Here is a 13,497-nt window from a genome sequence, read left to right on the forward strand (position 1 = left end):
GAGGTGGCCTGGGGGTGGCCACGGGTTGACGCGGGCGGCCTGGATTGGCCGCGCACATGGGTGCCTCAGGCTGGCAGGCTGCCGCCCATAGGCGTACACACGCGGATGGGGAATCACTAACAACCCCAACAAACGAGAGCCTGCCTTACTCTACACTGGGGTGACAATGGCCAGCGGCGTCCCCACACTGACGCAGCCTGGCGGAATTCAAAGTCCAACATGGGCCTGTAATCACACCACAATTACACTAGGAGGCCCTGCTCGATTCCACTAATTGCCCAACAACACTAGACAGGTTATTCAAACCACCTGTTACACCATGAGGCTCTGCCAGCTGCCTCATGGGTGAACACTGTATCTTTAGCTTTTTACTGTTCCTTCCGTAAATCCTTGGCCACAATTCACGCCAATTGGGCCTTGACACAACCCCTAATGGCAGGAGTGCCATGCTCAATGAGTAATTTGGACGACAGAAGCGATTAACGGGGGGTTGGAGGTGGCGGGCCTGCCACCTCCACCAGTCACTTCTTCTTCTGCTTGCCGCCCAATTCAAACTGCTCTATGGCGGGCAGGGAAGCTCAAATGCCCATATCTCCCCCCTTACTTTGTCTTGACCAATCAGCCCAAAGCAGGCACGGCTCCCTCGTGCCGCTCCCAATCACAGCTCTTCGCGCCAAAACTCGGCTTGGAGCACACATGCCTACTCCAATCACAACCTCACTCACCCCTCGAGCGTCCCGTGACGTCACAAGGAGGGGGAGGCCTAAAGACAATGGCGTGATGTCTCACATGTCGGGGGGGGGGGGGGGGGGGGGGGCAACGTTCACCCCACTCTCCCCCCCACCTCTAACGGTTTTAGTCAAGTATCCTCCTCATCCTATTTCACAGAAACAGTAAAATTCTCTGTAATTCTCTCTACAGAGCAATCACAGACTTCTGACTACTCACAAATGATAGACCATAACATAAGCTTTCATTCAACACCCAACAAGTATATGTTAGTTTAAAAGCTTCAGTTTCTAGAGCGACTAGCCTAATCTAGAAACTAGGAAAACTAGCTGAGGGAATCTAGATTCCCTCACATTACCCTCCTCTTCCTCTGCACCACTACCCTACTCCTCCTCTGCACCACTACTCTCCTCCTCTGAACCACTACCCTCCTCCTCTGCATCACTTCCCAACTCCTGTGCACCACTACCCTCCTCTTCCTAAGCACCACTACTCTCCTCCTCCTCTGCACCACTACCCTCCTCCTCTGCATCACTACCCTCCTCCTCTGCACCCCTACCCTCCTATTCTGCATCACGACCCTCCTCCTCTGAACCACTACCCTCCTCCTCTGCATCACTACCCTCCTCCTCTTCTGCATCACTACCCTCCTCCTCTGAACCACTCCCCTCTTCCTCCTCTACACCACTACCCTCCTCCTCTGCACCACTACTCTCCTCCTCCTCTGCATCATTACCCTCCTCCTCCTCTGCACTACTACCATCCTCGTCCTCTTCACCACTACCATCCTCCTCCTCTGCACCACTACCCTCCTCCTCTTCATCACTACCCTCCTCCTCTGCATCACTACCCTCCTCCTCCTCTGCATCACTTCCCTCCTCCTCCTCTGCACCACTACCCTCCTCCTCCTCTGCTCCACTACCCTCCTTCTCCTCTGCACAACTACCCTTATCCTCCTCTGCACCACTACTCTCCTCTTCTTCTGCACCACTACCCTCCTCCTCTGCATCACTTCCCTCCTCTTCTGCACCACTTCCCTCCTTCTCTTCCTTTGCACCACTACCCTCCTCCTCTGCATCACTACTCTCTTCCTCCTCTGCAGCACTACCCTCCTCCTCCTCGGCACCACTACCCTCCACCTCCTCCTCTGCACCACTACCCTCCTCCTCTGCATCACTACCCTCCTCCTCTGCACCACTACTCTCCTCCTCTGCATCACTACCCTCCTCCTCTGTACCACTACTCTCTTCCTCCTACTCTGCACCACTATCCTCCTCCTCATCTGCACCACCACCGTCCTCCTCCTCTGCATCACTACCCTCCTCCTCCTCTGCATCACTTCCCACCTCCTCCTCTGCACCACTACCCTCCTCCTCCTCTGCTCCACTACCCTACTCCTCCTCTGCACCACTACCCTTCTCCTCCTCCTCTGCACCACTACCCTCCTCCTCTGCACCACTACCCTCCTTCTCCTCCTCTGCACCACTACCCTCCTCCTCTGCACCACTACCCTCCTTCTCCTCTGACCCACAACCCTCCTCCTCTGCATCACTATCCTCCTCCTCCTCTGCATCACTATCCTCCTCCTCCTCTGCACCACTACCCTCCTCCTCCTCTTCACCACTACCATCCTCCTCCTCTGCACCTCTACCCTCCTCCTCTGCATCACTACACTCCTCCTCTGCATCACTACCCTCCTCCTCCTCTGCACCACTTCTCTCCTCCTGCTCTGCACCACTACCCTCCTCCTCCCCTGCTCCACTACCCTCCTCCTCCTCTGCACAACTACCCTTACCCTCCTCTGCACCACTACTCTCCTCCTCTTCTGCACCACTACCCTCCTCCTCTGCATCACTTCCCTCCTCTTCTGCACCACTTCCCTCCTTCTCTTCCTCCGCACCACTACCCTCCTCCTCCTCTGCACCACTACCCTCCTCCTCCTCTGCACCACTACCCTCCACCTCTGCACCACTACCCTCCTCCTCTGCATCACTACCCTCCTCCTCTGCACCACTACTCTCCTCCTCTGCACCACTACCCTCCTCCTCTGCACCACTACCCTCCTCCTCCTCTGCACCACTAACGTCCTCCTCCGCTGCATCACTACCCTCCTCCTCCTCTGCACCACTACCCTCCTCCTCCTCTGCACCACTACCCTCCTCCACCTCTGCACCACTACCCTCCTCATCCTCCTCTGCACCACTACCCTCCTCCTCCTCAGCACCACTACCCTCCTCCTCCTCCTCCTCTGCACCACAACCCTCCTCCTCTGCATCACTACCCTCCTCCTCCTCTGCACCACTACCCTCCTCCTCATCCTCCTCTGCACCACTACCCTCCTCTTCTTATGCACCACTACCCCCCTCCTCCTCCTCCTTTGCACCACTACCCTCATCCTCCTCCTCTGCATCACTACCGTCCTCCTCCTCCTCTGCATCACTACAATCCTCCACCTCTGCACCACTACCCTCCTCCTCCTCTGCATCACTACCTTCCACCTCCTACTCTGCACCACTACCCTCTTCCTCTGCATCACTACCCTCCTCCTCTTCACCACTACCCTCCTCCTCTGCATCACTACCCACCTCCTCTGCACCACTACCCTCCTCCACCTCTGCACCACTACCCTCCTCCTCTGCACCACTACCCTCGCCTCCTCTGCACCACTACCCTCCTCCTCTTCCTCTGCACCACTACCCTCCTCCTCTGCATCACTACCCTCCTCCTCTGCACCACAACCCTCCTTCTCCTCTGCACCACTATCATCCTCCTCCTGTGCACCACTACCCTCCTCCTCTGCACCACTACCCTTCTCCTCTGCATCACAACCCTCCTCCTTCTCTGCACCACTACCCTCCTCCTCCTTTGCACCACATGCACCACTACCCTCCTCCTCCTCTGCAGCAATACCCTCCTCCTCCTTTGCACCACTTACGCCACTACCCTCCTCCTCTGCACCACTTGCACCACTACCCTCCTCCTCCTCTGCACATATACCATCCTCCTCCTTTTCACCACTTACACCACTACCCTCCTCCTCCTCTGCACCACTTGCACCACTACCTTCCTCCTCCTCTGCACCACTACCCTCCTCTTCTGTACCACTACCCTCCTCCTCCTCCGCACCACTACCCTCCTCCTCCACTGTACCACTACCCTCCTCCTCCTGTGCACCACAACCCTCCTCCTCTGCATCACTACCCTCCTCCTCCTCTGCAGCACTAGCCTCCTCTTCCTCTGCACCACTACCCTCCTCCTCTGCGCAACTACCCTCCTCCTCCTCCTCTGCACCACTACTCTCCTCCTCTGCACCACTTCCCTCCGCCTCTGCCTCACTACCCACCTCCTTTGCTCTACTACCCTCCTCCTCCTCCTTTGCACCACTACCCTCCTCCTCCTCTGCACCACTACCCTCCCCCTCTGCATCACTACCCTCCTCCTCTGCACCACTACCATCCTCCTCCTCAGCAACACTACCCTCCTCATCCTCCTCCTCCTCTGCACCACAACCCTCCTCCTCTGCATCACTACCCTCCTCCTCCTCTGCACCACTACTCTCCTCCTCTGCACCACTAACGTCCTCCTCCTCTGCATCACTACCCTCCTCCTCCTGTGCACCACTACCCTCCTCCTCTTTTCCACCACTACCCTCCTCATCCTCCTCTGCACCACTACCCTCCTCTTATTCTGCACCACTACCCTCCTCCTCCTCCTCCTCCTTTGCACCACTACCCTCATCCTCCTCCTCTGCATCACTACCGTCTTCCTCCTCTGCATCACTACCCTTCTCCACCTCTGCACCACAACCCTGCTCCTCCTCTGCATCACTACCCTCCACCTCCTCCTTTGCACTACTACCCTCTTTCTCTGCATCATTACCCTCCTCCTCTGCACCACTACCCTCCTCCTCCTCTGCACCACTTCCTTCCTCCTCTGCATCACTACCCACCTCCTCTGCACCACTACCCTCCTCATCCTCTGCACCACTACTCTCCTCCTCTGCACCACTACCCTCTCCTCCTCTGTACTACTACCCTCCACCTCCTCCTCTGCACCACTACCCTCCTCCTCTGCATCACTACCCTCCTCCTCTGCACCACAACCCTCCTCCTCTCCATCACTACCCTCCTCCTCCTCTGCACCAATACTCTCTTCCTCCTACTCTGCACCACTATCCTCCTCCTCCTCTGCACCACCACCGTCCTCCTCTTCTGCATCACTACCCTCCTCTGCACCATTACCCTCTTCCTCTGCACAACTACCCTCCTCCTCTACACCATTAACGTCCTCCTCCTCCCCATCACTATCCTTCTTCTCTTCTGCACCACTAACCTCTTCCTCTGCACCACTACCCTCCTCCTCGTCTGCACCACTCCCCTCCTCCTCATCTGCACCACCACCCTCCTTCTCCTCTGCACCACTACCCTCCTCCTCCTCTGCACCACAACCCTCTTCCTCTGCATCACTACCCTCCTCCTCCTCTGCATCACTTCCCTCCGCCTCCTCTGCACCACTACCCTCCTCCTCTTCTGCACCCCTACCCTCCTATTCCTCTGCCCCACTATTCTCCTCCTCTGCACCACTACCTTCCTCCTCTGCATCACTACCCTCCTCTTCTGCACCACTACCCTACTCCTCTGCATCACTACCCTCCTCCTCTGCACCATTTACCTCCTCCTCTGCATCACTACCCTCCTCCTCTGCATCACTACCCTCCTCCTCTGCACCATTACCCTCCTCCCCTGCATCACTTCCCTACTCCTCTGCATCACTACCCTCCCCCTCTGCACCACTACCCTCCTCCTCTGCATCACTACACTTCTCCTCTGCATCAATACCCTCCTCCTCCTCTTCATCACTACCTTCCACCTCCTCCTCTGCACCACTACCCTCTTCCTCTGCATCACTACCCTCCTCCTCTTCACCACTACCCTCCTCCTCTGCATCACTACCCACCTCCTCTGCACCACTACCCTCCTCCACCTCTGCACCACTACCCTCCTCCTCTGCACCACTACCCTCTCCTCCTCTGCACCACTACCCTCCTCCTCTTCCTCTGCACCACTACCCTCCTCCTCTGCATCACAACCCTCCTCCTTCTCTGCACCACTACCCTCCTCCTCCTTTGCACCACATGCACCACTACCCTCCTCCTCCTCTGCAGCAATACCCTCCTACTCCTTTGCACCACTTACGCCACTACCCTCCTCCTCTGCACCACTACCCTCCTCCTCTGCACCACTTGCACCACTACCCTCCTCCTCCTCTGCACATATACCATCCTCCTCCTTTTCACCACTTACACCACTACCCTCCTCCTCCTCTGCACCACTTGCACCACTACCTTCCTCCTCCTCTGCACCACTACCCTCCTCTTCTGTACCACTACCCTCCTCCTCCTCCACACCACTACCCTCCTCCTCCACTGTACCACTACCCTCCTCCTCCTGTGCACCACAACCCTCCTCCTCTGCATCACTACCCTCCTCCTCCTCTGCAGCACTAGCCTCCTCTTCCTCTGCACCACTACCCTCCTCCTCTGCGCAACTACCCTCCTCTTCCTCCTCTGCACCACTACTCTCCTCCTCTGCACCACTTCCCTCCTCCTCTGCCTCACTACCCACCTCCTTTGCTCTACTACCCTCCTCCTCCTCCTTTGCACCACTACCCTCCTCCTCCTCGGCACCACTACCCTCCTCCTCCTCTGCACCACTACCCTCCCACTCTGCATCACTACCCTCCTCCTCTGCACCACTACCCTCATCATCCTTCTCTGCACCACTACCATCCTCCTCCTCAGCAACACTACCCTCCTCATCCTCCTCCTCCTCTGCACCACAACCCTCCTCCTCTGCATCACTACCCTCCTCCTCCTCTGCACCACTACTCTCCTCCTCTGCACCACTAACGTCCTCCTCCTCTGCATCACTACCCTCCTCCTCCTGTGCACCACTACCCTCCTCCTCTTTTCCACCACTACCCTCCTCATCCTCCTCTGCACCACTACCCTCCTCTTATTCTGCACCACTACCCTCCTCCTCCTCCTCCTCCTTTGCACCACTACCCTCATCCTCCTCCTCTGCATCACTACCGTCCTCCTCCTCTGCATCACTACCCTTCTCCACCTCTGCACCACAACCCTCCTCCTCCTCTGCATCACTACCCTCCACCTCCTCCTTTGCACTACTACCCTCTTTCTCTGCATCATTACCCTCCTCCTCTGCACCACTACCCTCCTCCTCCTCTGCACCACTTCCTTCCTCCTCTGCATTACTACCCACCTCCTCTGCACCACTACTCTCCTCATCCTCTGCACCACTACTCTCCTCCTCTGCACCACTACCCTCTCCTCCTCTGTACCACTACCCTCCACCTCCTCCTCTGCACCACTACCCTCCTCCTCTGCATCACTACCCTCCTCCTCTGCACCACAACCCTCCTCCTCTCCATCACTACCCTCCTCCTCCTCTGCACCAATACTCTCTTCCTCCTACTCTGCACCACTATCCTCCTCCTCCTCTGCACCACCACCGTCCTCCTCTTCTGCATCACTACCCTCCTCTGCACCACTACCCTACTCCTCTGCATCACTACCCTCCTCCTCTGCACCATTACCCTCCTCCTCTGCACAACTACCCTCCTCCTCTACACCATTAACGTCCTCCTCCTCCCCATCACTATCCTTCTCCTCTTCTGCACCACTAACCTCTTCCTCTGCACCACTACCCTCCTCCTCGTCTGCACCACTCCCCTCCTTCTCCTCATCTGCACCACCACCCTCCTCCTCCTCTGCACCACTACCCTCCTCCTCCTCTGCACCACAACCCTCTTCCTCTGCATCACTACCCTCCTCCTCCTCTGCATCACTTCCCTCCGCCTCCTCTGCACCACTACCCTCCTCCTCTTCTGCACCCCTACCCTCCTATTTCTCTGCCCCACTACTCTCCTCCTCTGCACCACTACCTTCCTCCTCTGCATCACTACCCTCCTCTCTTCTGCACCACTACCCTACTCCTCTGCATCACTACCCTCCTCCTCTGCACCATTACCCTCCTCCTCTGCATCACTACCCTCCTCCTCTGCATCACTACCCTCCTACTCTGCACCATTACCCTCCTCCCCTGCATCACTTCCCTACTCCTCTGCATCACTACCCTCCCCCTCTGCACCACTACCCTCCTCCTCTGCATCACTACACTACTCCTCTGCATCACTACCCTCCTCCTCCTCTGCATCACTACCCTCCTCCTCCTCTGCACCACTACCCTCTTCCTCTGCATCTCTACCCTCTTCCTCCTCTGCACAACTACCCTCCTCCTCTGCATCACTACCCTCCTCCTCTGCACCACTACCCTCCTCCTCTGCACCACTACCCTTCTCCTCTGCATCACTACCCTCCTCCTTCCCTGCACCACTACCCTCCTCTGCACCAATACCCTCCTCCTCCACTGCATCACTACCCTCCTCCACCTCTGCACCACTACCCTCCACCACCTCTGCACCACTACCCTCCTCCTCCTTTGCATCACTACCTTCCTCCTCCACTGCATCACTACCCTCCTCCACCTCTGCACCACTACACTCCTTCTCTGCATCACTACCCTCCTCCTCTGCCCCAATACCCTCCTCCCCCTCCTCTGCATCACTACCCTCCTCTTCTGCACTACTGCCCTCCTCCTCCTCTGCACCACTACCCTCCTCCTCCTCTGCACCACTACCCTCCTCCTCCTCTGCACCACTACCCTCCTCCTCCTTTGCACCACTAACACCACTACCCTCCTCCTCTGCACCACTACCCTCCTCCTCCTCTGCACCACTTGCACCACTACCCTCCTCCTCCTCTGCACCACTTGCACCACTACCCTCCTCCTCCTCTGCACCAATACCCTCCTCCTCCTTTGCACCATTTACACTACTACCTTCCTCCTCCGCACTACTACCCTCCTCATCCTCTGCACCACTAGACTCCTCACCCTCTGCACCACTTGCACCACTACCCTCCTCCTCCTCTGCACCACTACCCTCCTCCTCCTCTGCACCACTTGCACAACTACCCTCCTCCTCCTTTGCACCACTTACACCACTACCCTCCACCTCCTCTGCACCACTACCCTCGTCCTTCTCTGCACCACTACCCTCCTCCTCTGCATCACTACCCTCCTCCTCCTCCGCACCACTATCCTCCTCCTCCTCTGTACCACTACCCTCCTCCTCCTCTGCCCCACAACCCTCCTCTGCATCACTACCCTCCTCCTCCTCTCCAGCACTAGCCTCCTCCTCATCTGCACCACTACCCTCCTCCTCTGCGCCACTACCCTCCTCCTCCTCCTCTGCACCACTACTCTCCTCCTCTGCACTACTACCCTCCTCCTCTGCCTCACTACCCACCTCCTTTGCACTACTACCCTCCTCCTCCTCTGCACCACTACCCTCCTTCTCCTCTGCACCACTACCCTCCTCCTCCTCCTCTGCACCACTACTCTCCTCCTCCTCTGCACCACTACCCTCCTCCTTTGCATCACTACCCTCCTTCTCTGCATCACTACCCTCCTCCTCTGCACCAGTACCCTCCTATTCTGCATCACGACCCTCCTCCTCTGGAGCACTACCCACCTCCTCTGCATCACTACCCTTCTCCTCCTCTGCATCACTACCCTCCTCCTCTGAACCACTCCCCTGGAAGTCGGGAAGGTGGTGGCAGTTAATGAGTGTTGTTATTGATTTGTTTACTAATAACCTTTGTCCTTGGTGTATCTTCCTCATTTAATATTCCTCTTATATACGTGGCACTCCAGTGAGGGGTCATACTGGACTGGAACAGTGTTAAGCTGGGGTATTGAGTGAAAAGAGACAGAGAATTACAACAGAGAGCGTATAGTACGATTATGAGAGATCACAAGATAACAGGATTAATACTGGGGAACATTGGGTTATTACAATAGAGGCCGCGGTTATTACGACGAGGGTAAAGCGGTTATTACACTCTGCACCTCTTCCCTCCTCCTCTGCACCACTACACTCCTCCTCCTCCTCTGCACCACTACTCTCCTCCTCCTCTGCATCACTACCCTCCTCCTCATCTGCACTACTACCATCCTCCTCCTCTTCACCACTACCATCCTCCATCTCTGCACCACTACCCTCCTCCTCTGCATCACTACACTCCTGCTCTGCATCACTTCGCTCCTCCTCCTCTGCATCACTTCCCTCCGACTCCTCTGCACCACTACCCTCCTCCTCCTCTGCTCCACTACACTCCTCCTCCTCTGCACAACTACCCTTATCCTTCTCTGCACCACTACTCTCCTCCTCCTCTGCACCACTACCCTCCTCCTACGCATCACTTCCCTCCTCCTCTGCACCACTTCCCTCCTTCTCCTCCTTTGCACCACTACCCTCCTCCTCTGCATCACTACCCTCCTCCTCCTCTGCAGCACTACCTTCCTCCTCCTCTGCACCACTACCCTCCACCTCCTCCTCTGCACCACTACCCTCCTCCTCTGCATCACTACCCTCCTCCTCTGCACCACTACTCTCTTCCTCCCACTCTGCACCACTATCCTCCTCCTCTGCACCACCAACGTCCTCCTCCTCTGCCTCACTACCCTCCTCCTCCTCTGCACCACTACCCTCCTCCTCCTCAGCACCACTACCCTCCTCGTCCTCATCCTCTGCACCACAACCCTCCTCCTCTGCATCACTACCCTCCTCCTCTTCTGCACCACTAACGTCCTCCTCCTCTGCCCCACTACCATCCTCCTCCTCCTCTGCATCACTACCCTCCTCCTCTGCACCACTACCCTCCTCCTCCTCTGCACCACTACCCTCCTCCTCTGCATCACTACCCTCCTCCTCCTCTGCACAACTACCCTCCTCCTCCTCTGCACCACTACCCTCCTCCTCCTCCTCCTCCTCTGCACCACAACCCTCCTCCTCCTCTGCACCACTACCCTCCTCCTCCTCCTCTGCACCACTACCGTCCTCCTCCTCTGCATCACTACCCTCCTCCTCCTCTGCATCACTACCCTCCTCCTCCTCCTCTGCACCACTACCCTCCTCCTCCTCTGCACCACTACCCTCCTCCTTCTCTGCACCACTACCCTCCTCATCCTCCTCTGCACCACTACCCTCCTCCTCCTCAGCACCACTACCCTCCTCCTCCTCCTCCTCTGCACCCCAACCCTCCTCCTCTGCACCACTACCCTCCTCCTCCTCTGCACCACTACCCTCCTCCTCCTCCTCCTCTGCACCACTAACGTCCTCCTCCTCTGCATCTCTACCCTCCTCCTCCTCAGCACCACTTCCCTCCTCCTCCTTTCCACCACTACCCTCCTCATCCTCCTCTGCACCACTACCCTCCTCTTCTTCTGCACCACTACCCTCCTCCTCCTCCTCCTTTGCACCACTACCCTCTTTCTCCTCCTCTGCATCACTACCGTCCTCCTCCTCTGCATCACTACCCTCCTCCACCTCTACACCACTACCCTCCTCCACCTCTACACCACTACCCTCTTACTCTGCATCACTACCCTCCTCCTCTGCACCACTACCTCCTCCTCTGCGTCACTACCCACCTCCTCTGCACCACTACCCTCCTCCTCCTCTGCACCACTACCCTCTCCTCCTCTGCAACACTACCCCTCCTCCTCTGCACCACTACCCTCCTCCTCTGCATCACTACCCTCCTCCTCTGCACCACTACCCTCCTCCTCCTCTGCACCACTATCCTCCTCCTCCTCTGCACCACTACCCTCCTCCTCTGCACCACTACTCTCCTCCTCTGCATCACTACCCTCCTCCTCATCTGCACCACTACCCTCCTCCTCCTCTGCACCACTACCCTCCTTCACCTCTGCACAACTACCCTCCTCCTGTGCATCACTACCCACCTCCTCCTCTGCTTCACTTCCCTCCTCCTCCTCTGCACCTCTACCCTCCTCTTCCTCTTCCCCACTACTCTCTTCCTCTGCACCACTACCCTCCTCCTCTGCATCACTACCCTCCTCCTCTGCACCACTACTCTCCTCCTCTGCATCACTACCCTCCTCCTCTGCACCATTACCCTCCTCCTCTGCATCACTACCCTCCTCCTCTGCACCACTATCCTCCTCCTCTGCACCACTACCCTCCTCCTCCTCTGCACCACTACCCTTCTCCTCTGCATCACTACCCTCCTCCTTCTCTGCACCACTACCCTCCTCCTCCACTGCATCACTACCCTCCTCCACCTCTGCACCACTACCCTCCTCCTCCTCTGCATCACTACCCTCCTCCACTGCACCAATACCCTCCTCTGCATCACTACCCTCCTCCTCTGCATCACTACCCTCCTCCTCCTCTGCACCACTACCCTCCTCCTCTGCACCACTACCCTCCTCCTCCTCTGCACCACTACTCTCCTTCTCCTCCTCTGCTCCACTACCCTCCTCCTCCTCTGCACCACTAACCTCTTCCTCCTCTGCACCACAACCCTCCTCCTCTGCATCACTACCCTCCTCCTCCTCTGCACCACTACCCTCCTTCTTCTCTGCACCACTACCCTCCTCCTCTGCATCACTACCCTCCTCCTCCTCTGCATCACTACCCTCCTCCACTGCACCAATACCCTCCTCTGCATCACTACCCTCCTCCTCTGCATCACTACCCTCCTCCTCCTCTGCACCACTACCCTCCTCCTCTGCACCACTACCCTCCTCCTCCTCTGCACCACTACTCTCCTTCTCCTCCTCTGCTCCACTACCCTCCTCCTCCTCTGCACCACTAACCTCTTCCTCCTCTGCACCACAACCCTCCTCCTCTGCATCACTACCCTCCTCCTCCTCTGCACCACTACCCTCCTTCTTCTCTGCACCACTACCCTCCTCCTCTGCAGCACTACCCTCCTCCTCTTTAGCACTACAACCCTCCTCCTCTACCCCACTACTCTCCTCACCCTCTGCACCACAACCCTCCTCCTCCTCCGTATCACTACCCTCCACCTCCTCCTCTGCACCACTACCCTCCTCCTCCTCCTCCTCCTTTGCACCACTACCCTCCTCCTCCTCTGCATCACTACCCTCCACCTCCTCCTTCTCTGCACCACTACCCTCCTCCTCTGCACCACTACCCTCCTCCTGGTTGATTCCTGGTTGATGGGGTTCTGGGAGTTCTGCTACTCCCCAAGCCCGGCCCGAGGCCAGGCTTGACTTGTGAGAGTTTGGTCCACTAGGCTGTTGCTTGGAGCGGCCCGCAGGCCCTCATACCCACCACAGCCCGGTTGGTCCGGCACTCGTTGGAGGAATAAATCTAGTTTCCTCTTGAAGATGTCCACGGTTGTTCCGGCAATATTTCTTATGCTTGTTGGGAGGACGTTGAACAACCGCGTACCCCTGATGTTTATACAGTGTTCTCTGATTGTGCCTATGGCACCTCTGCTCTTCACTGGTTCTATTCTGCATTTTCTTCCATATCGTTCACTCCAGTACGTTGTTATTTTACTGTGTAGATTTGGTACTTGGCCCTCCAGTATCTTCCAGGTGTATATTATTTGATATCTCTCTCGTCTTCTTTCAAGTGAGTACATTTGGAGGGCTTTGAGACGATCCCAATAATTTAGGTGCTTTATTGCGTCTATGCATGACGTATATGTTCTCTGTATTCCCTCTATTTCAGCAATCTCTCCTGCTCTGAAGGGGGAAGTGAGGACTGAGCAGTACTCAAGACGGGACAACACAAGTGACTTGAAGAGTATAACCATTGTGATAGGATCCCTGGATTTGAAAGTTCTCG

The 13,497-nt window shown here is 57.0% G+C and overlaps 1 protein-coding gene across 1 annotated transcript in view; it reads left to right on the plus strand.

Moving 5' to 3' along the window:
- The window catches only part of LOC138350625 (uncharacterized), a 78,119-nt gene that overhangs the window by 46,639 nt on the left and 17,983 nt on the right, over window positions 1-13,497 (plus strand). The gene's annotated exons all lie outside the window — the stretch shown is intronic.

This window comes from Procambarus clarkii, chromosome 46 (genome assembly GCF_040958095.1).
Source record: "Procambarus clarkii isolate CNS0578487 chromosome 46, FALCON_Pclarkii_2.0, whole genome shotgun sequence".
Taxonomy (NCBI): domain Eukaryota; kingdom Metazoa; phylum Arthropoda; class Malacostraca; order Decapoda; family Cambaridae; genus Procambarus; species Procambarus clarkii.